Raw genomic sequence first — 27,553 nt, forward strand, 5'->3', positions numbered from 1 at the left:
GACAAAAGGTAATCCCCAGGTGGTGAGGGAGAGACCTGGTGGGAGGTGATTGGATCATGGGGGTAGTTTCTGCCATGCTGTTCTCCTGATAGTGACTTCTCATGAGGTCTGATGGTTTTATAAGGGGCTCTTCCCCTTTTACTTCCCACACACATGCTCTCTTGCCCGCCATCACGTAAGATGTGCCTGCTTTTACTTCCATCATGATTGTAAGTTTCCTGAGGCCTCCTCAGCCATGTGGAACTGTGAGTCAATTAAACCTCTCTTCTTTATAAATTGCCCAGTCTCAGGTAGTTCTTTATAGTGGTGTGAAAATGGACTAATACAGTGGGTAACAGCTGCCATGGCAGGTGTCTGGGGGCAGATGTCAGTCAGTGGTGCATACAGGTAAAAAGAAAAGATAACAGAAATACTGGAGTTGGCAGGGAGGAGAGGAGGCAGAACAATTCAGGAGGTAGGAAGAAAGTAATGCTTTGCACATGCAATGGCTTTACTTTACAGTTTAAAACTCAAAATGAGATGTGCAACCATTATGTCAATGTTAGCCATTATATGAACAAATGACATATTTATAGTTTTGGCAATACTTTAGTTTAGAGAGGAAAGAATAACATTTTGGAGTGAGACTGTTTTCTAGTTTAAACCTACATCTCTGGATTTGTCTCCATTATGCCTTTCTGTGTTGCCTCCAATGACTGCCTTCTATATTTGATCCTTAACTCAAGCTGTTCTTATGAGGCCAGTCTTCTGTTTTTACAATCTTAAACCAGAATCTATAGAAATCCTTCTCCCTCTGGGAAATCACTCTGGTTAACTCAACATCGGCTTCTACTTGACACCTTACCATTATGCCCACCCAACCTCCACAAGTATTTATACATTTATCATAGATAATATTTATTATTTATGCACCCATACCTGTGTTGTTTGGTCTACTAGAGTGTATATATTGTAGCCAAATTTGTAAACAGATTATCAGTTTCTGGAGGTGTCGGAATATTCTAAAACTTAATGATAGAAATTTTGTAACCTAATAAAATGCTATTTACCATGGAAAGGTTCAATGAGCATTTATTACTAAAATAATAATAAAACAGCCACAATTTTGTAGGTCAGTAACTCTAAAATTCTCTTGTCATGTAAGTGACATTTTCTTCCCCCAAAGGACACATTTATTGCCTCCTAATATTAATAACTGTTTGACTCTTGCTATTTCTCTAGATTTGATTTGGAGTAGAGATAGGAAAGAGAAACATAAGATACGGTCTTGAGAAACTTAAAGTCTTACTGGGGAAATAAGAACCAACATACACTTGTCCATAACTTTAGGCCTAGTTACCTTGAATCTGCAAACATAGAGGAAAGAGGGATCAATGTGACTTCAGGAGTCATCTTGGATGAGATGGGGACACAGCTGAGCAGGATCTGATTAGGTATTAAAGAGAAGAAATTGGTCCTTAAACACAGAGAGAGGTTATGGGTGGAGATACATCTGGGGGTATCATCAGTGTAAAGATAGGATCTGAAGTCATGAGAATGTGTAATGGGAAGAGTATGTGAGGAAGAGAATTTTTAAAAAATGAATGAGAAAACAAGGAATAGGAGAGAACAGTAATAGGTCTTGCATTAAAGGATTCTGGCTAAGAAAGGAAGAGGCCAGTGGAAGCAAGTGAAAAATGTTTTCTAGAGAGAAAAAACTTGAGCGACTTTGAAGATATAATACAAAGAGCCTGAAATCAAGGAAGCTAAAAAGAAGAGGGGTAACTAGGGTAGAAAGTTCTCAGAAGAAGGAGGTACAGAAGGGATGTCAAATATAGTAGGTAAGAAAGCTGTAGAGGGAAGAAAAAACTTTCAGGGAAAAAAAACGCAGAAAAATATAGATGCAGGGAACTGTTGGGAAAAGTTAGAGTTATAGAAAGGAACTAACCCTAGAAGGTTTCTATGATTTTCATTTTGTGGGGGTGAGATCATCCCTTGAAGGCAAAAAGGGAGTAGAGGTAGATGAGAATACCCTGGTTAACTGTGGTGGGGAGTTTTGTATGTTGTCAGTGCTATCTTCAACATCTATGGGTGCACTGTGGTGTGTGCATTATAAATCATTTTTATATAATGAGATTATAAATTTGATACAAAGAGCCATAGCTTCTCCCTCATAAAGTATAAATAATGTAAAGTCTAGATATATTTAAAGATCTAGAAAGAAATCTCAGTTTTCATTCTCTTGCATTTTTTTTCTATGTGAACCAACACTTAAGAATTTACTTTTGCTAATTTCGGTTGTTATTACACAGTGTTTTGAAATAAGGAATGGTCTCAGTGACTTGAGTTGGCTGACTTTAATAAGACACAGATTTTACAATAATTAATATCAGAAAGCTGACATTAAATTCTTGTTGGACATAATCGTATTTTAAATTATGAAGCAATCCCCAGTTTAATTGAATCTCTTTTTGAACATCTATATATCTTGAAGCCATTCAACACCTACACATAGTGAGAAGTATCTCCAGTCATAAAGGTAATTTTTCCATTTAAACCAAAAAATAGACTACTATAGACTATGCCAATTTATTTCCCTCTTTTTCCCATGAAACAAACTATGGAGGGTTTAACTTGACTACACTTGCTTGGGGTATAGAAAAATCCATCCACAAAAAAAGGTGGGGAAACAACTTATTTTAAGATTGAAGAGCATATGCTCTTATACCAATCTTGAGGAAATTTGTAGCAAGCAGCAGTAACTTTACAAGAGAGGATCACTTTGCAGAAGAAGTAAAATCTTTCTAACTTGAGGTTTTTAATTTACTCACCTGGAGATGACTTATGCAAAATATTCTGACAGTCCACAGATAACTTCAATTTTCACCTTTTAAAAGATGTTATAAGCTCCCCTAGAGCTGAGATGAGGGAGCTATCCCCCTGGGGCAACATCAGAGTTTTACCCAAGGGCCGTTTTCATTTCTTAGTACTGAAATTGCTGTTTCTTACTAGATTCCCCCACTCCTGTGTGCACATGCATGATAAGGAGAATGTCTCACATTAGGATGCACCATCCTAGCACTGCCTAAAGACAGCAGTCCATTTGAATACACTATACTACGGAAAACCACTTTGGAACAATTGATCGAGAAAAATGTGAAAAACTAAAATTGTGCTTTCTTTTCCCCCCATCTTGTGGGGAAGGGAAACAGCTCGCTTCATTAAGGATTCAGATAGTGGCTAGTGCTGCCTTGCAGCAGGCTGACTAGTTTTGGAGTCTCTTATTTAGCCGAAATGCAAATTATAATCTCTCCAAAAAGTCTTGAGTCTGGGCAAAGAGTGCTGATCAAGAAAATGTAAAAGGTGTAACAGCAGACACTGTCACTCAAAGCCTCCACTCCTGTGGACTGTTCAGGCCGAACAGAGTAGGTTTGAGCACCCCAGCACTGAAAGCCAAAGGGCAGCATTCCAAGACAGCACCCTCTGCTAGCTGTGTCTTGGTTAAAGACGTTTAATCTCTCAGAATGATCTGAAAAGTGAAGACAGTAGAATTTCTTCACAAGATTCTGGTAAATTTTAAGCAAGATAATACATGTAAAGTGACTAGAGCAACTGTCTGGCACATACTTGATATTTAAGAAATGTTAACTACATTTTATTATGAATGTACTTTTGGGAATGGGGTTAAAAAAAAAACCCTAACCAGTGATTCTTCTTAATATAATAACTGTTTCATAGAAACAATTACTTTTCTCCATAATACAACCTCTGAGGTCCATCTTAGGCACACTTTTATTTAAAATCTTATTGTAGAAAATTTAAAACCTACACAAAAGTAGTAAAAATAGTATAGTTCACTCCCAGTTTTGACAAATTAACATCTTGTGTTTCATATATACTCCCTGCCACGTCTCCTCTCTCCATATTATTTTGAAGCAAACCCAGAATGATATCATTTTACCTATAAATATTTTAGTATGTCTCTAAAAGATGTGAATTAAAAAATATATAACCACACAATATGTTATCACACTTTTAAAATTACTAACAATTCCTTCATAGCATCAAATATCCAGTCAGTGTTTAAGCTTCCCCAATTTTCATCTGCATGTTTTTCCCCACTTATTTCCTGAATCAGGGTCTGAATAAGGTCCAAATAGTTCAATTGGTTATGTCTTTTAAGACTATTTTAGCCTATAGTTCTTCACATTTTTTTCTTGCAATTTATTTGTGAAAGAAACCAGATTATTGGTACTTCAGAATTTTCCACGGGCTAGGTTTTGCTCATTGTATCCCTATGGTATATTTTAATGCATTCATTCATTTTTCTTTTCTTTCTGAAAACCGATAGTCAGATCTAGAGGCTTGATCAAATTGAGATCTAATCTTTGTCACCAATAAGTTATGGGACTTCATCAGGAGGCACATGATGCCTTCATGTCTTTTTCTGTCATGACCAGCTGCTTAGTGGTCATTACCTCAATCTGTTATTGTGCAATAGTAATACTCTAATCCTACCATTCATTCTTCATTTATTAGCTAATATACTCCTACAAAAAGAAAATCCTGTCATCAATTCTTGATTATCCTGAGGTACAATTTATAGAGAAAAGAGGAAAATGCTTTATTTTTTTTCCCTGTGTTTATTTCAAAATACTGAGTTGGGCCACTAGAATCTTCCACAGGCGGCCACGGAGGGATCTTTTTTGTAACTATCATTACCAACTTATGGATTCTAACATATCTCATGTGTTTCAATCTATTACTGATATTATTTGAATTTATAATCAAATTGTTCCATCTTTGGTTAGTAAGAGCCTGTTCAAATGGACTCCTGAGACACAAATCTAGTAGCCTTTATAGCTTCCTTGCTTCCTATCTCTTCTTTATTTCCTGCCCCAGCCCTAGAATCAACCATTTCTCCAAGGCCCCCCCATTCCTCAGAGTGGGACACGCCTTTTAGATACTACAAGTCTGGTGGCTAGGAGTGCTCAATATTATACAGTCATTGTTTGTAGGCCATTTCAGTGGATAGAGCCAGAAAATATTTTTTAAATAAAATACATCACAAGTTCATACTGATACTGTAATTCAAATTCAGGACTACAAGTTTTCTATTAACCTCATTCATTTTCACTGATCTTCATCTTTAACTTCCTTCTCCAATGCCCAAAATTCCAGTATGCAAGGACACAAACATAATTACTCATCTGCTTTATCTCACAATACTAGTGTCAGGATCACAATATGATTACTAACCCCTATAACACACTCACTGTAAATAATTTAAATTCTTTTTACCTTTTATTTTGTTCCTATGGTATATATTCCTTGGTAAGTATAGTCAAGTTACTGTGGTTAAAGCATTAAGAAGCTCTTTTCCACGTGGTATATGCCATGTATTTGTTACATGGTTGTTTATTTCACTTTGCCTTTCACTTTTAGGAATGGCTTTGTACATTTAATATTGTTTTATAATTATTTAAAACATTTATGTTGTTTCCAAAGTTTATCTACATAAAAGGTTTTATTCAGGGAATTCTAACTTAGCTACTTGCCCTTTCTTCCCCTAAAAGAATAATATTTTATATTAATGGTTTATCCATTCTATTTTAGTGATTTGGTGATATTTAGATATTTGATTTTAACCTAATCAACACACTCCCATTTCAGGTGATTGGTAAGAGTAGTACACTATATATACATTTATCTGTCATGCTTATTTTACTCAATAGTTCCTGCATTGTACAGCTTTTCTCATTTATACTGAATTCTATTGTTAATTATACAATTACATAATTATATACAACTATATAATGATTATACTGATTCAGCAACATAGTCGAATGAAAAAGGTATCCTGCTTCATGGTGAAATACCCATTGATGATTAGTTTTAAAAGCATACCTCAGGCTTTCATTTAAGGCATCAGTGTTGAAAGGGAACAATCATAATCTACTTTTTTTCAAAGCTGGCTATTTCTGCTAGAGTCAGTGTTGTATTCCTTTACATTAAAATCTGCTGAAAATTAGTATATGAATTTTCATCTTCTCTTTAGGCATCTGCAGGAACAACTATTCCATTGATTAAAATGTTGAAATATTGGTATGTAAAAAGCATGTTATTTTTCTTTTTACCAGTTTCTTGCTTGTAGAAATTTATAATCGAAATATTAAAATGGAAAAACTCGTAGTCAGAAGAACTGGATGGAAATCTTAGCTAAACTGCTAAGTAGCTGAGTGATTTTAAGCAAGTCATTTCACTTCTCAGAACTTCAGTTTTCTTATAGTCAGGTGGAAATAATACTACCAATGCCAGAGTACTATTGTGGGAAAAAATAATTATTTGAAAGCAATATATAGACCCCAAAGCATTCTGCAAACTTAAAGCATAATAAGAAGGGAATTAAATGGCTGGTTTGCTAAAATCCAATCTCAGAGTTTTAATTTGTTTGTTTAAAATGATGGTAACATCAACTGTGAATGAGAGCTTTGCAATCGTCCAAGTGGCAGTCCAGAAACTGAGTTTTTGCCTGAGCAGAACTCAGTTATAAATATCTGTCTTTGGATTTGACATTCAATTCTGAAATGAATCGAACATGCTTCAGAATTTTAATCTGACATCCAAGAGCTAAAACTCTGAAAGCAGATAAAACATTTTCGAAAAAAGCAACCTGGTAATCTCAAGTGACTTTTAATTCCAACTCTGATTATTCAATATAGAAAATACATCTTCAGATAAAAACCCATTTCTGAAAATTCATCTCGAAAGCTTTTATGTAATCTAAGTTGGAAATAAAATGTATCTATATTTTATATTAACGGAAAATAAAACACTGAAATTATCATTTTTTTAAAATATTTTAAACAGGCATAAACTTTGTCAAAGAAAGAATATTATATGACAAACTTTTAATGTGATTCTGCAAATAATAAAGCAATGAGAATAAATAAGAGATTTATTTATAGTTGCCCTTTTTGGACACTACAAATCGTATCCATTAAAATTGTTCATTCTTGCCTATGAACTCTGAACATGATTTCAGTTTGAAATCAAAGCTGAGGAAATTTGCCATTCTGCTTTTAAATGGATATCTGCTTTAGGGATTGCACATTGAAGGGGTATACCTAAGCTCACAAGTAAAAATAAAAATCTATATTGTATATAGATTTTTTAGTTCTGAATTTTGCAGTTGCCTATTATTGTCTTCTTTTCACTTAAATCTTGCATGCTGCCAATACTTGTATGTCTAAGCTACCAATCTAGTTATGAACACTCACTTGGGGAGGAACAGCAGCGGAGTTTAGCTATGAAAATTTTCAAACACACTCAGAAGCAGAGAGAATAGGTCAATGAGCCTCCACATATCCATCACTCAGATTTAACAATATAAAGAATTTGCCACATTTACATCATCTCTTCTTTACTGTTTTGCTGAAGCCTTTTAAAGCAAAGCTCAGATTTCAGACACACTTCAGCTTATATCTCTTAAAAAGATAGACAATTTCTTACATAACTACAATGTTATTTCCACCATTCTAAAGTTGCCAGTGGTTCCTTGATTTCATCTGTTACCCAATTCATAAGCAAAGTTTCCTAATTGCTTCAAAATAGTCACCTCAGGGTTGGTATGTTCAAGTCAGAATCCAAACAAAGCCTACACATTCCATTTGGTATCCCTTCCTTTCTTTCAATATGTACTTCTTCAGTGTCTATTTCTTGCTAGGTGCTTTTGCGTTTATTACCCAATCTCAAAATATCCTCGGGCGGTAATGTGGCAAATACAGACACTTTTCTACTAAAACTTGTGATTTCTCCTTCATGCTATGGAGTTGTTGCTAGGAAGCAGGTGCTCACGGAGGCCTTGCCAAGGAGTGATTTTATGAACCATAATGATCAAGGTTGATCTAAAGTATTTTCCAGTGCTTTAGACCAAGTTTCTCCTGGCCTGGGGTAGAGATAGGCTCCAATGACAAATGTCCCCAGTAACTTCCCCTTACCTACATGTACTCCCTGCAACGTGGTCTGAGGGCATATTTGTTGGTGCACACATCCTCCCAAGACAAAGTTCCCAACTCCCTCCTCTGTGCTAAGATGCCATGTCACATTTCAATTACATAACTTCTAGCATTTTATTGTAGTCATGTCTATCTTCAACCCATTACACAGTAAATCCCATGGTAGAGAAATTATGCCTAATTCAATTTTGAACCTCTAGGGCTTATCACGGCACCTGCCATATAAAAATTTGTAAAATAAAAAATGAAATGGAACAATTACACATCACACTTTTAGAGTGTGACTTAAGAGGCAGGCATATCATTTTTCTGAGAGAGGTCTTCAAATGCATTTACACAAAATCACAGCACTATGGAGGAACTAAGAAAGGGAAAGTAGCAATATACAAAATTACAGCACATCTGACAGAAAAGGGTGGCAGAAGGAAAGAGTCTGAGAAAATTTTATACTTTCAAGTAAGAAATTGCTATGAAATAATAAAATATAAAGCAAACCAAATTGTAGTTAAGATGTCATAGATCCATCACTTAATCTTTGCATGGGAACATCTCTGGTTGATGAGCAGTTAAGCTATTTCTCAGTATTACCAGGGCTGAGATAACGTAATTCAAATCAATGTTTAACAATCTTTATTGTTTAAAAAGCCTACCCCAAATCCTTTACACTTCAGCTTAAGCATATTTCTTATTTCATCAGAGGTAAGCAGCTGGCTGTCGTGCTAACCAGATCTCTTTATATACTCTGAGACCCTCCAAATATGTACTGCTTATTCCAATCTTTAAAATAGACAGCCCTCTTCACACTCTTCCTTATGCATCCTGTTGGGCATGTTCGTTTATGTAATTCATCATTTTAAATCATCCATTTAAAATGCTACATTCCTTAGCTTCACCTCTTTCTAAGCCCCTTCTGTTAATGTCTCCAGTCCCATTTACTACATTAATTCCTTCCCCCTCTCAAATTCACATTCTGCTCTCTACATCTTAACAGAAGGGCTATTTTAGATAATAATTTACCCTACATTTCATCCCTTCATTTGAAGTATCCAATGATAAAATTAAAACAGTCCCAATCAGAATCATGAAACCAACCTTAAAACAGTCTCCATCTGTCTCGGGAAGATTTGTGTTGCTTTAGATGTGTTGATGAATTTTTAGCACAAATTAAGCCTCACAGACTCATTCCTCAAGTATTTCTACAAGTGTTCTGTGTTCTACCATTATGTCACCCTCTGATACTTTAGAATGGTACAGCTGTTTTGAAGCTGAATGACAGCGATTCAAACAGCTATGCTTACAACTTACAAAACTAGAGGAAATTTCTGGGAGGTAAAGTGACTGGTCCCAGGGAAGGAGTGTTCTCCATGATACTATGCTGCTTGTTATAAGGTTTGCTGTTCTGCTTTCTTTTACTGCTACCCAAAAGATTTGGCAGATAAAACTACCGGTAAAATGGAACTTAAAATAAAATGTCTTTGCCAGCCTTAGAAACTAACAGTAAATAACAAAAATGCAATAGCTAAGCCTTATTTACATATCACTGACTACATGTCATGTGCTTTAACAGTAAAGTTCATTCAACAGTTGATATATTCAATCTTTAGAATACTGTTGTGAGGGAAACATTTTTATCATCCTCATGTTACGATGAAGAAACTGAGGCCAGAGAGTTTAAGTAACTTGCCCAAAGTCATACATGATTTGGATGAAATTAAAATTCAGAGAATCTGGCTTCAGAGTCAGTGTTGTTCATCATGACCTTTATTATATTATAAATAGTTCAGTAGATTAATCTTTGTGACACAGGGCATATGTCTTCTAAGGTAACACATTTTTAGTAAATATGAACATTTCCACGGTAATGTTTCGTTATACTTAACAAAAAACAGACAAAGTAATCAATATGGTATTAATGTGCCACCCATGGGAAGCAATAAACTGCTGAGACCATTTTTACTAGTGCATGACTATATATGCCTGATTTTGAATAAAAATGTTTTTAAATCTAAAAAAGTCTTAATATAAACATCAGTTGTTTATATAAAATTATTTTAAAGACTCAAATAATGTTTAGACCAATTCTCTTGTCTAATTAATGGAACAGCTCAGAGGGAGAAGTATATTATAAAATAAGATTTATAAACTGTGCATGATATTTTGCACATTATCATTATTTGACCATGACCAACACACATGTTACAAATCTCAATGGACAGAACAATCAATCAGCAAACATCAGTAGCATTTACTAAGTGCAAAGCCCTGGACTAGAGTCTATAAAGCATCAAAGAAAGATAATTCCGATGTAAAGAGGCTCAGCCCCCTTCTTAAAAAAAAATACAGCCAGTAACAGAGCATCTGCTAAGAACTAAATATCCAACTTAGTTGGGATCTTTTGATTATAAGAGTAAAAATTCACTCAGGTTATGCTACATAATGGAGATTGATTATAATCCTGTATCTGGAAATAAGAAAGGTAGGAGTTTCCACCACATAACTAGAGCACCCAAGAACTCAACTCAGGCTTGGAGAGACAGAAATGGGTTCAAGGTTGGAAGGTCATTTGGGATCCAAAGCAGCTCTGGCAACTGTGTTACCAACATAAGTCTGTTTATCCCTGTTCTGCTTATCATCATCTTTGCTTTTCTCCAACACTGGTTTTTGTTTTCAACTGCTTCTCTCTGTGTGTGTATCCAAAGGGAATCTTATTGTCAGTTTTGCTACTACCATTATTGCTGGGCTGAGCTTTCTCACAAATACCACCTTCAGCATTACCAGAAGATGTACTCACATAGAGAGAAGACCTCTTCACTTGACCTAGACCTCCTGATACCATGGAGCCACTATCAACATCTGAGGGACTCAAAGACTCAAGTGCTCCTCAGACATCTGGACCAGTGTTAAGAATACAGCAATTAGAATGCCAGTGGGATCGCTCCAGTTTCTTACTCAGAGCCTGATTTCCATAACATGACATACACAGTCTGTGGGAAGCAAGATATAATATGGCATAAACGTTTTCATGATCTACAGGAGCCTGAATGGAGCAGTGGGGGAGAAGGTACTCTAAAGGCATATTACCTGTGTTCGAATTTAACTCTGATGCTTACAAGGTATGTGACCATGTGCAAGTTATTTAACCTATCTGCACCTCAGTTTCCTCCTCAAGAAAATTGAGATAATAGTAGTCTCTTCTTCACAGGATTGTTATGAGGATAAAAGAAATAAATCATTCAAAGAGCAGGATGTGCTGGGCACACAGTGAACACTTGATGAATTTTAGCTATTATTTTCTTACTACTTCGAACACATCTTATCAACTATATCCCTTGTGACTCCACAGCACAAAAGTCCTATCCAAACATATTATGCTCCTTTGTGCCTCTGTTCTTACCCACTGCCTGGATCTTCTTCCCCTAATACTTTCTAGTGAAGCCCTTCTCATTCCTCAAAGTTCAGAACAAATTTCCTTTTGGAGCAATGCCCTCTGTGATTGATAATCTCCAGAGGGGCTTCCAACAATTCCTCCAGTTCAATATACTCATGACACTCTTCTCATCAAGAGGTGGGCAATTCAATTCCCTCATGTTGAATCTGGCCTTGGGACTAGCTTGGACTACAGAATGAAGTGAAAGTGACATTCTGGAACTCTCAAGCCTAGGCCATAAGAGAATTCTCAGTCTTCACTTTCTGTTCTTGGAACCCGGCCACCATACTAGGAAAAAAAACCATGCCATATGGAGAGGTTATATGGGGGGAACCAAGGCGTACTGGTTAAACACCCCAGATTAGCTCCCAGCCTATGCCAGGACCAACCCTCAGCCATGTGAATGAAACATCTTGGACGGGCCAGCCCAGCCAAGTCCCAAATGAATGCAACTCTAGGCATCATCACATACTCAGTAGATTTTAGCCCACAGACGTGTAAGGCATAATAAAATGATTGTGGTTTCAAGCCACTAAGTTTTGGGTTGTTATAGCAACATGAAAGCAAAACACCATTCATGAAACTCCTGGACAGGGTAGGTATTTCTTAGACTAAGCTCTCATAATTCTAATCTGTAACTTAACAAATTATATTATTATAATTATTTCTTTTTATGTCTGTGTCTTCTCCTAGTTTCAAGGCGTGGGTTTGAATCCCAGCTATAGGTTTATGTGGCAAATTACCTACTTGTCTGTGCCTCTTAGTTTCCTTATTTTTAAAATGGAAATAATGAGGGTTCCTACCTCATAGGATCCAGTTAAGGATTAAATGAACATGTAAAAAACATAGAATGGTGCCTGGCATTCAGTAAGACCTATATAAGGGTTATCTGCTACTGCTGCTGTTCCTCCTCCTTCTGCTATTATAAAGACACAGTAACAAAGGCAGTGTCATTTTACATAATGGATAGACAAAGAGGACACTGGAGCCCTACAATAAATAGTGCTTGGACGATTGGTTCTCTAACTTATTACACTAGACATAAAAATAAATTCCAGAGAGAATTTTCCTTTTAAAACACAAAAACTTCATAACATTTAGAGGAAAATATGGGAGAGTATCTTTAATAGCTTGGCTTACAGGAAAAAATATCTTAAACCTGATGTAAAAGCAGAAATCATTAAGGAAGATTGTTAAATTTAACCATACTAAAAAATTTAAATTTTGTACCAACAAACAGACAAAAAAATGCCATAAACAATGTTAAAAGACAAGCCAGAAACTGAGAAAATGAATTTACCCAGATTAATGTCCAAAATATATAAAGAACTCATTCTAATTAATAATAAAAAGCAAATAACCCAATACAAAATGTACAAGATGATAAACAAGCTATTTGCATAAGGAAAAACCAAATAGTTAATAATATAATAAAATTCTAAGACAACATGCCCCTCAATTTTAAATAATAGGATATTTCATGCTTCATAATTGGCTCCTTGTCTTCTGCCTGGGCCCTCAGCTAAAGTTATCTTTTGAATAAGAAGACGGAGGGGCTGGTGAGACAGGGAGGTCATGAAGGGAAGCCTAGGCTCCCCCAATCCCCAGAATTTTTCCATCCCGGTCTTTGCAGATAAGGCTGATTAGAGCCGTTAACCTTTCAATAATGTAACCTGATATTTTACATCACTAAATTTTTACACCCCACTTATCACATCTTGGCAATGTTTTGTAACAATGACATCTTACTTAAGGCTCAACACACTTGTAAGACATTCTCACATGTTAACTCATAAAAACCCCACAATGTTGGTATGACTATTATTTCTAATTTGCCAATGAGCCACAAAATGGTGGCAAGCCCAAGGTCACCCAGAAGAGTCAGGATTTAAAACCAAGTTATCTGGCTTTTACATCCAGCTCTTAACCCAATACTATTATTGCCTCCAAACATATGATACATGAAAAGAGGCTCAATCTCACTGGTAATCAGGGAAATGCAAAATTGCAAAATTCAATTTCACACCATATATAGAATGGCAGAACATTTAGAAGTCTAACAACGAGTAACATGAGGATGTAGAGCAATGGCAATCCATACACTTCTAGAGGGCTTATAAATTGGTACAAACACTATCAGGAGGCATTTGGAAGATATGTATTCTTAATGACTGAGCAGTTTCACTTCTAGGTATACGGTTGAGAAAATACTTGCCAAGGAAATAAGGAGAGAAATGTCCGTTTCTACCATGTTTGTATTGGTAAATAGATATGAAATATTATTTACATTTATATAAATGTCTATAAGTGAATGACTAGATAAATTTGGTATATTCACACAATGGAATGCTATTCAACAGCTGAAATGAATAAGTTGAAACTACTAGCTTTATCACAGATAAATCCTAAAATTATAATGTCAAATTAAAAAGTAAATTAAAGAATAAGGCTGGGCACGGTGGCTCACATCTATAATCCCAGCACTTTGGGAGGCCGAGGTGGGCAGATCACCTGAACTCAAGAGTTCGAGACCAGCCTGGCCAACATGGTGAAACCCCCTCTCTACTTAAAATACAAAAATTAACTAGGCATCGTGGCTTGTGCCTTGGGAGGCTGAGGCCAGAGAATCACTTGAACCCAGGAGGCAGAGGTTGCAGTGCGCCAAGATCTTACCACTGCACTCCAGCCTGGGTGACAGAGGGAGACTCCATCTCCTCCCCCCACAAAAAAAAGAGAAAAAAAAGGCCAGGTGCGGTGGCTCACGCCTGTAATCCCAGCACTTTGGGAGGCCGAGGTGGGCGGATCATGAGGTCAGGAGATTGAGACCATCCTTGCTAACACGGTGAAACCCCGTCTCTACTAAAAATACAAAAAAATTAGCTGGGCGTGGTGGCAGGCGCCTGTAGTCCCAGCTACTCGGGAGGTTGAAGCAGGAGAATGGCCTGAACCCGGGAGGTGGAGCTTGCAGTGAGCTAAGATCGCGCCACTGCACTCCAGCCTGGGAGACAGAGCGAGACTCCGTCAAGAAAAGAAAAAAAGAAAAGAAAACAGCAGGCAACCATTTACATAAAGTTAAACAACATACAAATATCATTTATAATATCGTATATAATTCTTTTTGTTTGTTTGTTTTTTGAGACGGAGTCTCGCTCTGTTGCCCAGGCTGGAGTGCGGTGGCGCGATCTCAGCTCACTGCAAGCTCCGCCTCCCAGGTTCAAGCCATTCTCCTGCCTTAGCCATCCCAGCAGCTGGGACTACAGGCGCACACGGCCACGCCTGGCTAGTTTTTTGTATTTTTAGTAGAGACGGGGTTTCACCGTGTTAGCCAGGATGGTCTCGATCTCCTGACTTTGTGATCCGCCCGCCTCGGCCTCCCAAAGTGCTGGGATTACAGGCGTGAGCCACCGCGCCCGGCCTATAATTCTTAAATGATACATGCATGCAAAGTAAAGTGCACACACAAGAATGGAGATGGTACACATTAAATTCAAAGCTATGGTTACCTGTGGAGAGAAAGGGATAAAGCAAAGGCACACAGAAACATCAGCTGTAGCTGTAATGTAGTGCTGGCCTAAAAAAAATAACTAAGGCAAATATGTTGAAGTTTAATAAAATTGGGTGGCAGGTGCATGGTGGTAAGCTAGTTTGTATACTTCTCTCTATATTTAAAGTTTTCATAATAAAAATATAAAAACAAATAAAGTGTGGCAAAACAGAGAACATTCCAAAAATAAATGACAAAGAGGAGATTTACATATATTTCATCGAAGACCTTTTTTGAGAAACATTGCTTTACAGGAGCATCTGTTACTGTGTCTAGGCCCTTAACTTTGATGGGTCCTACCTCCCTTTAGAGCTTTAACAAAATAAATTGTTTCTACTACAGCAATAACATTACAGCTTTGCAAAAAACAACAAAACACATATTATGATTAACAGGAAAATAAAGTCAGTGGCAACATGTTTATGAAAATATCAGCAATGTGTTCCTCCTAACCTGGAAAAATATGCCATGGGACAGACAGACAACAATAGGTGAAATAGATAAATGAAATATTCTTTAACTACCATTTAATAGAGAACTGGTAGTTTCTCCTCCATGTAGAAGAGAAAACATTCAGGATTAATAATTTTGAATCAGGTTGATAGCTGTCAAGCTATGATTACTGCCTCCAGAATATGAAAACATAAAAGCTCAGGGGCAAAGAAAAAAATATCACTTAGTATCCATGTATTAGTTTACTGGCCCCTTACTCTCTTCATTTATATTACACCATCTAAGTTTCAGGAAAAAGTAATCTAATCTGAGATTCAGCTACATGGAAGGACGGATCAAGAAGTATGGCATGTCAAGAACTTTGTCTCATGAAGAGAACTCATAGATTTCAGTAAAACTCTCTCTCTTCTATCTTTGCGTTTCTTGCCATTGAATTATGCTCTGTTACCTTCATAGCTTATTCTATCTTGTATATCTTCATATTCACATGCAAACATAGTAATGCCACACTTAACTAGTCATTAAAATGGCAATCTAAATTACATGAAACATGGCCAGAGAAATATACACATAAGACCCAAGAACAATCAAAATACAAGACACAGAGTTCTATCGTTGAGTCTTATGCTACATACAGTGCTAAAAAATTTAATCATAGATTCAACTACAGATAAAAGCTATTTAAAAAGACATAAGTATGACGTCTGGAAGTATCATTAAAGTAACATGGGAAAAATACAAATTTATTACAGAAATTTTGAAAAACCTAATGAGTCACATGGGACATGGGCAAAAAATCCATCGTATCTAAATAACCCACAAAAATGCTATAGTACTTATGATGATTCACAATGAATCATGACCCTGAATTATCGAGAAAAAAAATTACATTTATTCAATATACCTTAAGAACTGTGGGAAAATGACTTTAAGCCACTGATTCTAACATTCATCCAGAAAAACAAATCTGTAAGCATGTTCTGAAAAAAATAACATTTGTCTTATCAGTTTAAGATACAATGTAATGAGATAATAATGAAAAGAGTGAGGTAATACCACAAAAACAACCAGACCAATGGAACAGAATTATCTTCAAACAGAAAGATTGATATATGTCAGTAATCTTTGAAAAGGGAACATCAGGAGTCAATATGTAATTATCTAATAAATGTTACTGAACTATTTGGTCAACTATTTTGAATACTGTCTTCTTAGGGGGATTTATAATCTCATCTGAAACTATATATATCAAATAAATTCCAGATAGGAAGAGCTTTTAAAAAAAAATTTTAAGTGACTGTTTTATAAAGGAAGGACGTTAAGCATAGAGAAAAATGACTTTAAAAAGAAGAAAAGAAAAACAGACAATTTCAAAATGCAAATACATTTTTATAATTATGAAAGCAATTTGTGAGAAATTCTGAAATCTTAAAATGCACATAAAACAAGAAAGTTTGTTGATTTTCCTAACAATCAAGAGAAAATATTGTTACGTTTCAGAATATTCTTTATTTTTTTAGTATGTGTTTATATATATTGACACAAATATATATACAAAAAGATCACAAAAATTATTTTGTGAATGGGATTGTAGTTGCCTTGTAATTTAAAGTTTTTAATTTCTACATTAAGGAGCGCATTCCATGTAAATAAATATGGATATACATTGTCATCATCATCATTTCCAATCACTACAAAATATCTTACTCTATTAAAATATCTTATTCTATTAAAATAAAACTTTTGGAAGTAAACACAAATAAAACCAATTTTCTCTTTCAACTACTGGTGTAAAAGTCCATTTTGGTTGTTTTCTCTTCCAAGATGGTGGAATAGAAGCTTTTAACATGCCTCAGCTTTTTGGAAATAGCAAGATAGTGCATAAAGATTAACTGTGAGCTTTCATTCAAGAAGGAAAATGGGAATATAAGAAGTCAAACTGTCACTCCTCACTGAAGATATGATTTTATACCTAGAAAACCCTATAGACTCCATCGAAAGTTTCCCAGAACTGATAGATGACTTCAGTAAAGTTTCAGACACAAAATCAATGTACAAAAATCAGTAGCATTTCTATACATCAATAATGTTCAAGCTGAGAGCCAAATCAAGAATGCAATCTCATTTACAATAGCCACACACAAAAAAATAAAATACCTAGGAATACATCTAACCAAGGATGTAAAAGATTTTCATAGCGATAACTTCAAAACACTGCTGAAAGAAATCAGAGATGGTACAAACGGAAACATATTCCATGATCATGGGTTAGAAGAATTAATATTGTTAAAATAACCATACCACCCAAAACAATCTGCAGATTCAACATTAATTTTATCCCACTACCAGCATCATTTTTCACAGAACTAAAAAGAACTACTATTAAATTCATACAGAACCAAAAAAGAGCCCAAATATTGAAAGCAATTCTAAGCAAAAAGAACGAAGTCATAGATATTGCATTATCTGACTTCAAACTATATTATATGGCTGTAATAACCAAAACAGTATGGTACAAAAACATATACATAGATTAATGTAACTGAATAGGGAACCCAGAAATAAAGCTGCACACCTACAGCCTTTTGATCTTTGACAAAGTTGACAAAAATAAGCAATGGGAAAAGGACTCCCTATTCAGTAAATGGTGCTGGGACAGCTGGCTAGCCATATGAAGAAGAATAAAACTGGACCCCTACATTTTAACATGTACAAAAATTAACACAACATAGATTATTTAAATGTAAGACCTCAAACCATAAGAATCCTAGGAAAAAAACTAGGAAACACCATTCTGGACATTGGCCTTGGGAAAAAATTTATGACTAAATCCTCAAAAGCAACTGCCACAAAAAAAAAAAAAAAAATTTGACGAGTGGGACCTAATTAAAATAAAGATCTTCCGCACAGCAAAAGAAACTATCAACAGAATAAACAGGCAACCTACAAAAGGGAAGAGCTTATTTATAAACTATGCATCTGACAAATGTCTAATATCCAGTCTATAGGGAACTTAATTGAACAAGCAAAAAACAACCCATTTAAAAATGGGTAAAAGACATGAACAGACATTTCTCAAAAGAAGACATACAAGTGGCCAATAAACTATGAAAAATGCTCAATATCACTAATCATCAGAGAAATGCAAATTAAAACCACAATGACAACACTATGTTACATCAATCAGAATGGCTATTATTAAAAAGTCAAAAACCAACAGGTGCAGGCAGGGCTGCAGAGAAAGGGGAATGCTTATACACTGTTGGAGGGAATATAAATTCGTTCAGCAATTGGGGAAAGCAGTTTGGAGGTTTCTCAAAGAACCTAAAACAGAACTACCATTTAACCCAGCAATCCCATTACTGGGTATCTAGCCAAAAGAAAATAAATTCTTCTACCAAAAACACCGATGTACTCACATGTTCACTGCAGCACTATTCACGATAGCAAAGACATGGCATTCAAACTAGGTGCCCATCAGTGGTGGATTGGACAAAGAAATGTAGTACACATACATCATGGAATACTATGTGGCCATAAAAAAGGAATGAAATCATGTGTTTTGCCACAATATGGATGCAGCTGGAGGCCATTAATCTAAGTGAAGTAACACGCCAACTGAAAACCAAACATTGCATGTTCTCACTTATAAGTGGGAGCTAAACATTAGGTACTCATGGAAATAAAGATGGCAACAATAAAAACTGGCAACCACTAGAGCACAGAGGGAGAGAAGGGCGAAAGCATTGACAAACTATTGAGTACTATGCTCAGTACCTAATGACCTTACTGAATGACTCAGTAAGGTCATTCACGTACTAGAAAGTATCAAAAACAAAGCACATTTATATATTTCCAAAGATTATGTATTTATTTTACTTTCTTTGAAAGCTAGTAAAGTTTGATTTTTTAAATATTTCTTAGTCATTAATATTTCTTCTTTTTTAAGTCATTCCTTCATGTTCTTTGATCAATGTTCTATTTGGAATTTTAAAAATTGATTTGCAAGAGAGCTCTCCTATAATAGTTACAAAATTAATAGTTTCCATATTTTTATAACTATTTTTTCCTGCTTGTCATTTGTATTTTATCTTCATTAATTTTTATCGTGTGGAAGGTTTCAAATTAGTCACATTTAAAAATATTTACTCTAATGGTTTCTACCTTTATTGATGTACTGATAAAGATCATCACTATCTCGGCCGGGCGCGGTGGCTCACGCTTGTAATCCCAGCACTTTGGGAGGCCGAGGTGGGCGGATCACGAGGTCAGGAGATCGAGACCACGGTGAAACCCCGTCTCTACTAAAAATACAAAAAAAAATTAGCCGGGCGTGGTGGCGGGCACCTGTAGTCCCAGCTACTCGGAGAGGCTGAGGCAGGAAAATGGCGTGAACCCGGGAGGCGGAGCTTGCAGTGAGCCGAGATCGCGCCACTGCACTCCAGCCTGGGCGACAGAGCGAGACTCCGTCTCAAAAAAAAAAAAATAAGATCATCACTATCTCATGATTATATAAATATCTACTTACACTCTTTCACATGCCCTTATGCCTTTTGGGTTTTTTAACATTTGAATCTTAGTCTACTTGAAATTTATTTTGGTATGACATATGAGAAAGAATTCTAACAGTGTTTGCCCCCAGATTTGCACATCTGTCCCCAATGTGCAATGTTTAAGGTATTAAATACCTTAAACATATGCCAGTTTATCATATTTACTTGGGTCTATTTTGGGGCTTCCAATTTTGTGGTCAATTTAATTTTAAATTGGTCATTTGACTCCTAAAACTTTTAATTAATAAATGCATGAAAGTAAAAGGCAGAAAACTGGAAAAAATTATTACAGCCACTATGACAGACAAATGGTTGACAACATTAATATGATAAATCATACAAGTCAACAAAAAACTACCAAAACGTCTTTGGGGAATGTGGAAGATGGGTAAAGGATAAGCAGGGAAAATTCATAATAGAAAAATAAATGACTATTGTAAGCATGGTAAAGTGAGATTCACCCTATAGTAGTCAAATAAGTATGTTTAAAAAATTAGATAACTCTTATTAAATTGTCCAGTTAGCAAGGACTGTCTCATAAAGCAACTTTTAAAATCTCTTCAAAGTTAAGAATCTCAGGAGAAAGGCATTCTTACACTTCCCAGCAGGCATATAAATTGGCAGAATGATTTTTAAAAATAATCTGGCAATAGCAAACAAGAGTCATAAAACAGTATACATCCTTTGACTCAGCAATTTCCTTCAGACTCTAGCCTAGAAAATAATGTGGAATGTAGTAAAAGATTTATACACAAAGACATTCACCTTAGTTTTATTTAAATCAAAAATAGAAAGTAGGTTAAAAAATCCAGTAAAATAATGAATATATAAATCATAGCATAACCACAGTATCAAATACTCTAGCTATTTAAAATAGTTATTTGCAAACCTGTTTAACAACATGTGGAAAGTGTTACAAAGTTATGTGAATGAGGCAGGCCCAGTGTTGGTGGGGGGTTATGGGCAGGCCCTGGGGGTCTTCAGGGACCTCGGGGGCAGAAGGGGCTGGGGAGTGAGGGGCCGGCTGTGCTCACCATGCAGGGCCCTCACTGGCACCTGGCCTTGGGCAGTGGCAAGTGTGTGGGCCACCATGTCACACATGCTCCTGCACCTCCACAGCAGCTGGCAGGTGGACCTCTCCCAGGAGAGGACTGCATGGTTGTCATTCGCTTTGGCCACGACTGGGACCCCACATGCATGAAAATGGACAAGGTCTTGTACAGCATCATTGAGAAGGTTAAAGATTTTGCAGTTATTTTTCTTGTGGCTATTACCAAAGTACCTGACTTCAACAAAATGTATGAGTTATATGATCCATGTACTATCATGTTTTTCTTCAGGAACAAGCACATCATGGTTGTCTCGGGGACTGGCAACAAAAGATTAACTGGGCCATGTTGGACAAGCAGGAGATGGTCGACATCATAGAGACCGTAGACTGCAGGGCCCTCAATGGCGGCGACCTGGTCTTGTCCCCAAAAACTACTCCAGCAAGTCCAGATACTGAAGCGCCCTCAGGCTGTGTGGATAAATGCTGTGGAGGCCTTTTCATGTAGAAACCTTTTAAACTATTTCAAGCCTTTGGAAAACTACAGGAAGCTCCAGGGCTGGAGGACTTCTGAGATACAATTTACTACATGGCCTTAACTAGCTGAAATAAACAAACACATGAGGAAAAATAATAACACTGATATTAACTGAATGAAAGGAAGATTTTAAAAGTGTATATATAGTTGCATCACAGTTGGTAAAAATGCATATAAAAAAAACTTAAGTAAACACATAATGATCATCTCTGAGAACAGGATTATGGGTGATTATGATTTTCTTCATTCTTCATTTCTTATTTCTAAAATACTTCACAATATGTCTCTATCGTTTTTTTTTTCTAGTTAGACGGGAATACAAATTGGGGAAAGGCCTGTGCTTTCAAAACACGAAAAGCTATGAGCAAACAAATCTATGAGCTGGGAGAAGCAATAGAGAGAGGGAGAGGACAAAGGCTTAAAAGAAAGGAACAATGAATGTCACCAGGATCCTGCAGAAAAGAGACATCAAGAGAATAGGTAGAGAGACTTGTCTAGGAGGGACATCTTTCCTTTGATACCTGTGAGGAGGAAGTATTGGAGAGGTGCAAATACAGATAGATTTATATGCAGGTAACGGGAGCAGAACATTCACTGAACTCAGAGATGTTCACTTTTATTACCTAAGTCAAGCATGAGGGAAGCTCATCAGCTGAGACTGAAATAGAACTTGAGAAGAATGATAAAGATTATGAAAACTGAATGGGAGCAGGAGCTAATTAAAAATAGGGAAAAGAACTATACTGGTATTTCTGTTTACCTAAACACATGTCAAGATCATGAAATCATTTTGTTTCAGGAACCAAATACAGTTACTAACTTCTTTACCAGAGAATAATTCTTTTAACGTATCTATGCCATACCCTGATTGATTGCTTGATTCATTGATTTAGATTCTTTGATTCATTCAACACTACTCTAGCGCTTAACCAGGACACTAATGCCCTTCACATTTGCAAATTCAGTGGTCAATTCACAGTCCTCATGTTATTTGACGTTTGTTATGTGTTATAGTACACATTTAGGAATCCTTCATTCTTGAAAATTATAATGTATTTGTTTCTAGGACACCACTCCACTGTACTATTAACCCTTCTTAGATGCCTTTGCTGGTACCTTTTCATCTATCTGATTATAAATGTTAAAATTCTCCAAGGGTCAGTCTTTGTGCCTCTTACATCCATTTATTCACAAGGTGATCTCATTCAGGCTCTTATCTTTAAATATGTTTGTACACTGACAACTTACATATAACATACACACACACACACACACACACACACATACACCTGCAGATTCAATCTCTCACCTAAACTTCAGACTCAGTCAGAACTGCCTACTCTACCTGAATGTCTATCAAACTGCCAAGAAGCAACCCCCACCCCAAGTACTCCTCATCCCCAAATTACCCATTTAAGTAAACAGAAACTTCATTTCATCAAGCTGTTCAGGCTAAAATCCTTGGAGTCATCAACGGGTCTCCATTTCTTTTTGCCCACTTCAAATAGAGCTGCAAATTCTATTTACCCTGTTTTCAAAATATACCAGGATCTAATCACTTCTCTCCACTTTCATTCTAGTTTAAGCCACAGTCATTTCTCCTCTGGCATGCCTTGGTCCCCGCCAAAGGGACCTTCTCCCTCACCTGTTATGCCCCTGCAATCTGTTCTCCCCATTGTAATGGGAGTGATTCCTTAAAAACAAACGTAAGTTAGATCATGTCTGCTCACAAGTCTCTAATGACTTCGTATTTCACTTACAGTAAAAATCAAAGTCTTTATGAAGACCTTAAGGCCCTACCTGATCAGGCTTCCTGGGAGGAGGGCAGAGAGCAGGAGTATCTTCTGCCTAGGTTTCCATATGGGAGACAATTTCTCTAAACACTGTACCTAGTGGGGGCTTCCTCAAATAGAAGTTCAATGTTTGTCCTAGGTACAGTTTCCTAAAGTTTTCTTACCTAACTGGTAAGACTAAGAAAGTGACTGAATAAATATCTAAATAAAAGCTCACATTTTTAAACATGAAATTTCAGAAATATTAGTTGTTCCTTTCAGAATATAATATATTATACTCTAATTGCCATTCTCTCATCTCATTTTACTTTTCAAAAGATAGGCACCAACGGACCAGTGTGGTTTATGGAAGATTTTTTTCCCTTTTTTTTTTTTTTTTTTTTGAGACGGAGTCTTGCTCTGTTGCCCAGGCTGGAGTGCAGTGGCGCGATCTCGGCTCACTGCAAGCTTCGCCTCCCGGGTTCATGCCATTCTCCTGCCTCAGCCTCTCCGAGTAGCTGGGACTACAGGCGGCCGCCACCACGCCCAGCTAATTTTTTGTATTTTTTAGTAGAGACGGGGTTTCACCGTGGTCTCGATATCCTGACCTCGTGATCCGCCCGCCTCGGCCTCCCAAAGTGCTGGGATTATAAGCGTGAGCCACCGCGCCCGGCCTTTTTTCCCTTTTTCTTCTTCATTAGTGACAAAATCCCAGAAGTATGATTTCCAGATTCTCTTCAAGAAACAAACATCTGATGTATCCCAAATGTTGCTTTCCAATATTTTACACATTGTGTAAAAGCTTCATTGTGAATAACACCAGGCATTTTCAATGTTCTGTTGAAAATGGAAGAAGGACAAATACCTGTCCTTATATATTCACAAACTGGAAGCTCTCGATTTCAGAAAGGCAACCCAACTGCCCACCTTTTCATGGTCTCCTATTGAAATACTAAATTGTATCACTGTTATTTTGCATAGTGTTTATTATTATAATCAATGAAAGCAAGTAACAGAAAGTAGCACAAAGTGACATAAGACCATTGATCTACAATTTGGCAAAATAGAGAACTGTTTCTTGAATTTCATGATATATTGTTTGCCAATTTCCCATTTGACCCTGTAGACGCAACAGGTATATATTAAAAGGCAATCTTCTTATCTACTTATATAATCTCTCAACTTTCACTTTCACATATTAAAGCAGAATAAATCCATGAAGTTTTCTTAAACTACATGCAAATAATAAAAGTGAGCCAGTATCAAAACCATTAATTTCACTCCAAATGTAATCACATGAAATAATTGGTCTGAGTCACCCACCTCTAAGTTAAAGATCAAGAGAATGTAAATCAAAGGCAGAAAAGTCAGAGGTCAGCAACAAAACACCGGGGAAGAAAAGAAAGCCAGAGCTTAACTGTATGTGAGTAGACATCACTCTGTGTGTGTGTAACCCTGTGTGTGTGTGTGTATATGTGTGTGTGTCAATTTGAATGGGTCTCTGTGGTTATGTTCACGTGACTGGCTGTGTGTGTGTCTGCATAGGTATGTGTGTACGTCAGCTTGAGCATGTGTGTGTGTCAGTGTGTGTGCGTGTGTGTTGGCCTGCAGGAGACAGTGTGAGTTTATGTGTGTCAATCTGAAAAAGAGAAAGTTCATGCGCATACGCACATTTCCCCTTGGAAAAGTGGGTAGAACACTGTTGGCTACACAAACTTTTATGTTGTGTAGGTGTGTCAGCCTGAGCAAGAGTGTGTGTGTTTATGTATGTGTCAGCTTGAACAAGCAACCATGTATGGGGAGAAGGGAGAAGACTGTGTGTGGTAGACTGAATGTGTGTGTGTGAATGTGTGTGTAGTATGTTGTATGTGTGTAAAATGTTGTGTGTGTCAGCCCAAGTGAGTGTGTGCATGTGTGGGTGTGCATATATCAGCATATATCTGGGAGGAAGAACTAGAGAGACTTTTTATTTCCCTGGATCCTATGTGGTAGGAGAGATTTCTTAAAAAATCATACAAGTGCAGTTTTATTAAAATTTGCCTTTCCGACATAATGACAGGTCCCTCCAAGTATGTTAATTAACCTCAGTAGAAATTAGGTGTGAAAATATCCTAAAATGATTTAGCAGCAGGGCATGGAGAATTCAGTCAATTTAAACATTGCCACTTTATAAGTTAGCAGAATGGTATTTTTCTTTCAGTTTAAAATAACCTGATATAATTAACTAATTTTTCCTTCACTAAGTGGCTCTTTAAATCAGTATTACAATTGATATCTCTCAATTAAAACATCATTTTATTTTAAATTAAGGTTTAACAGATGATTTCTGAACAATCGTGATTAATCTCTTGCTAGAGCGTTAATATTACACATAAACATAAAATACAACATTGCTAGAAACGTTTCAGCTTTCAAAACTAAGTACCATGAAGCACTGACATGGAATGCTGGACTACAACTTGATTTTTGATTCCCACAACACACTTCCGGTCAGTTCGTTCGGCCTCACTATCCAGAGCTGACTAGGAGGAAATACATCACACAAGTGACTCACCGTCTGTCTACTCAATGGAAAGAAGAATAGAAAGTTTCCCATCCTCAGTGCTGGCCCTAATGCTCATCAGATTTTACAAAACCCAAGATAAACCTGGAAAAACATCAAGCTAGTCCAGGGGAGCTGCTCTTCCCCAGAGTGCCAGTTCCAATGGCCTCTTCACTGGGTAGAAAGTAACTAAGGTAGGCTTTCTTTTTGGAATTTGGCTATCATTTTGGTGTTTTTGCCAATACCTCATAGATATATATGTATAAATATGTGCATGTTTATAAATACACACACACACAAAATTTACTCCACAAAATAGAACTTAATGTCACCTTGCTTTGTTTTTCTAAATCAAATAAAGTATGACTCCGAGTATCCATTTGCTAACAGTGTTATTCGGTATTCCATACCCTTTCCTGCTCTGGCCCTGTGGGAGCGCCAGGAAATTCCGCAAACTTGAGAAGGGACTTATGGCTTTCAATCTATTGTGGTCACCATTGAGATGCTGGTTTTCAAACCCCAAGGACAGGTAGGTGGCTCTACTTCCAAGCCAGTGCAGACCTTGGAATCTTTAAGTGCCTGGAACACAGTGGCCTCCCCCATGACATCACCTCCCCCTCTACCATATCATCCATCTATCACCTACAGACCCTAGCACTTCCTGGGATGCCCCACAGGATTCAGAGTGGACCTGCCACTGTGCTTCATAATCCATAACTGTGGATGAGACCTTTCCGCCCCTTCCAAGCCTTGAAACTTCATTCCTTCTTGGCCAACCTAATTCAATGCTCTCCCAGAAGATAAATACAGACATTCTTTACTTTTCCCCTTGGAAAGGTGGGTAAAACACTGTGAGGTGCTCAGGCGCTCCGAAACTTGAGGATGGGCTTATGGCTTTCAGTCTGTCATAGTCACTATTGAGATGATGGTGTCCAAACCTCAAGGACAGGTCAAAGGTCTTTTGGCCTCTCCTTTCTGGGAGGATGGGGAAAAGGTACATTTTAGTCCACAGCAGCCACGTCGTCAAATTCTATTATTACACGATTTTTGCCTTGGTTTACAGACTTTCTGGACACACTGTAGTATATGATTGTATTATACTTTTTTCATATTAACAATTAGACATATTGCACCAGGTACTTCCCCTAACAAGGTACCTGGAGATAGATGGAAATCATAGCACATTTTTTAAAAATGTCACTAGCACACTGTCAAAAATACGTTTATCTTATGTTTCCAGACTTTTCAAACACCCTTAGAATGTTTATGTATGTACATGTATATGAGAAGATGTGTGTGTATATGTGTGTGTGTATATACATATATTTATTTATATATTGCTCAAATTTTTTTCGTTGATGTGTTTTCTTAAGTGGTAAGAATTTTTTAAAATAAAAGTTTGATAATTTTCTATAATAGCTACTTAAAAATCTCTTTTCCAGTTTACTATGTACCTTTAGTTTTGTTAATGTGGAGCAACATGCAGAAGATTTCATTACTTAACTTTTAAGTATATTTGCATAAAGGTATTTGCATAATTTGTAATCTTCGACTCTGACTATAGCCCTTTTCTCATTTCTAAATTTGTTGATTTGTATTTTCTCTTTCTCCTTCTCTTTTTAAAATTTAGTTTACCAAATGTTTATATCCTTGTTTGATTTTAAACCAGGCTTAATCAG

General features: G+C 36.6%; 1 protein-coding gene and 1 pseudogene across 4 annotated transcripts in view; one reads left to right on the forward strand and one right to left on the reverse strand.

The window, feature by feature from the left end:
• Window positions 1-27,553, reverse strand: part of ZNF385B (zinc finger protein 385B) — a 422,583-nt gene that overhangs the window by 352,272 nt on the left and 42,758 nt on the right. The window lies entirely within an intron of this gene.
• LOC100600737 lies at window positions 21,065-22,585 on the forward strand (annotated as a pseudogene).

The sequence above is a fragment of the Nomascus leucogenys genome, chromosome 22a (assembly GCF_006542625.1).
Source record: "Nomascus leucogenys isolate Asia chromosome 22a, Asia_NLE_v1, whole genome shotgun sequence".
In the NCBI taxonomy this organism is placed as follows: domain Eukaryota; kingdom Metazoa; phylum Chordata; class Mammalia; order Primates; family Hylobatidae; genus Nomascus; species Nomascus leucogenys.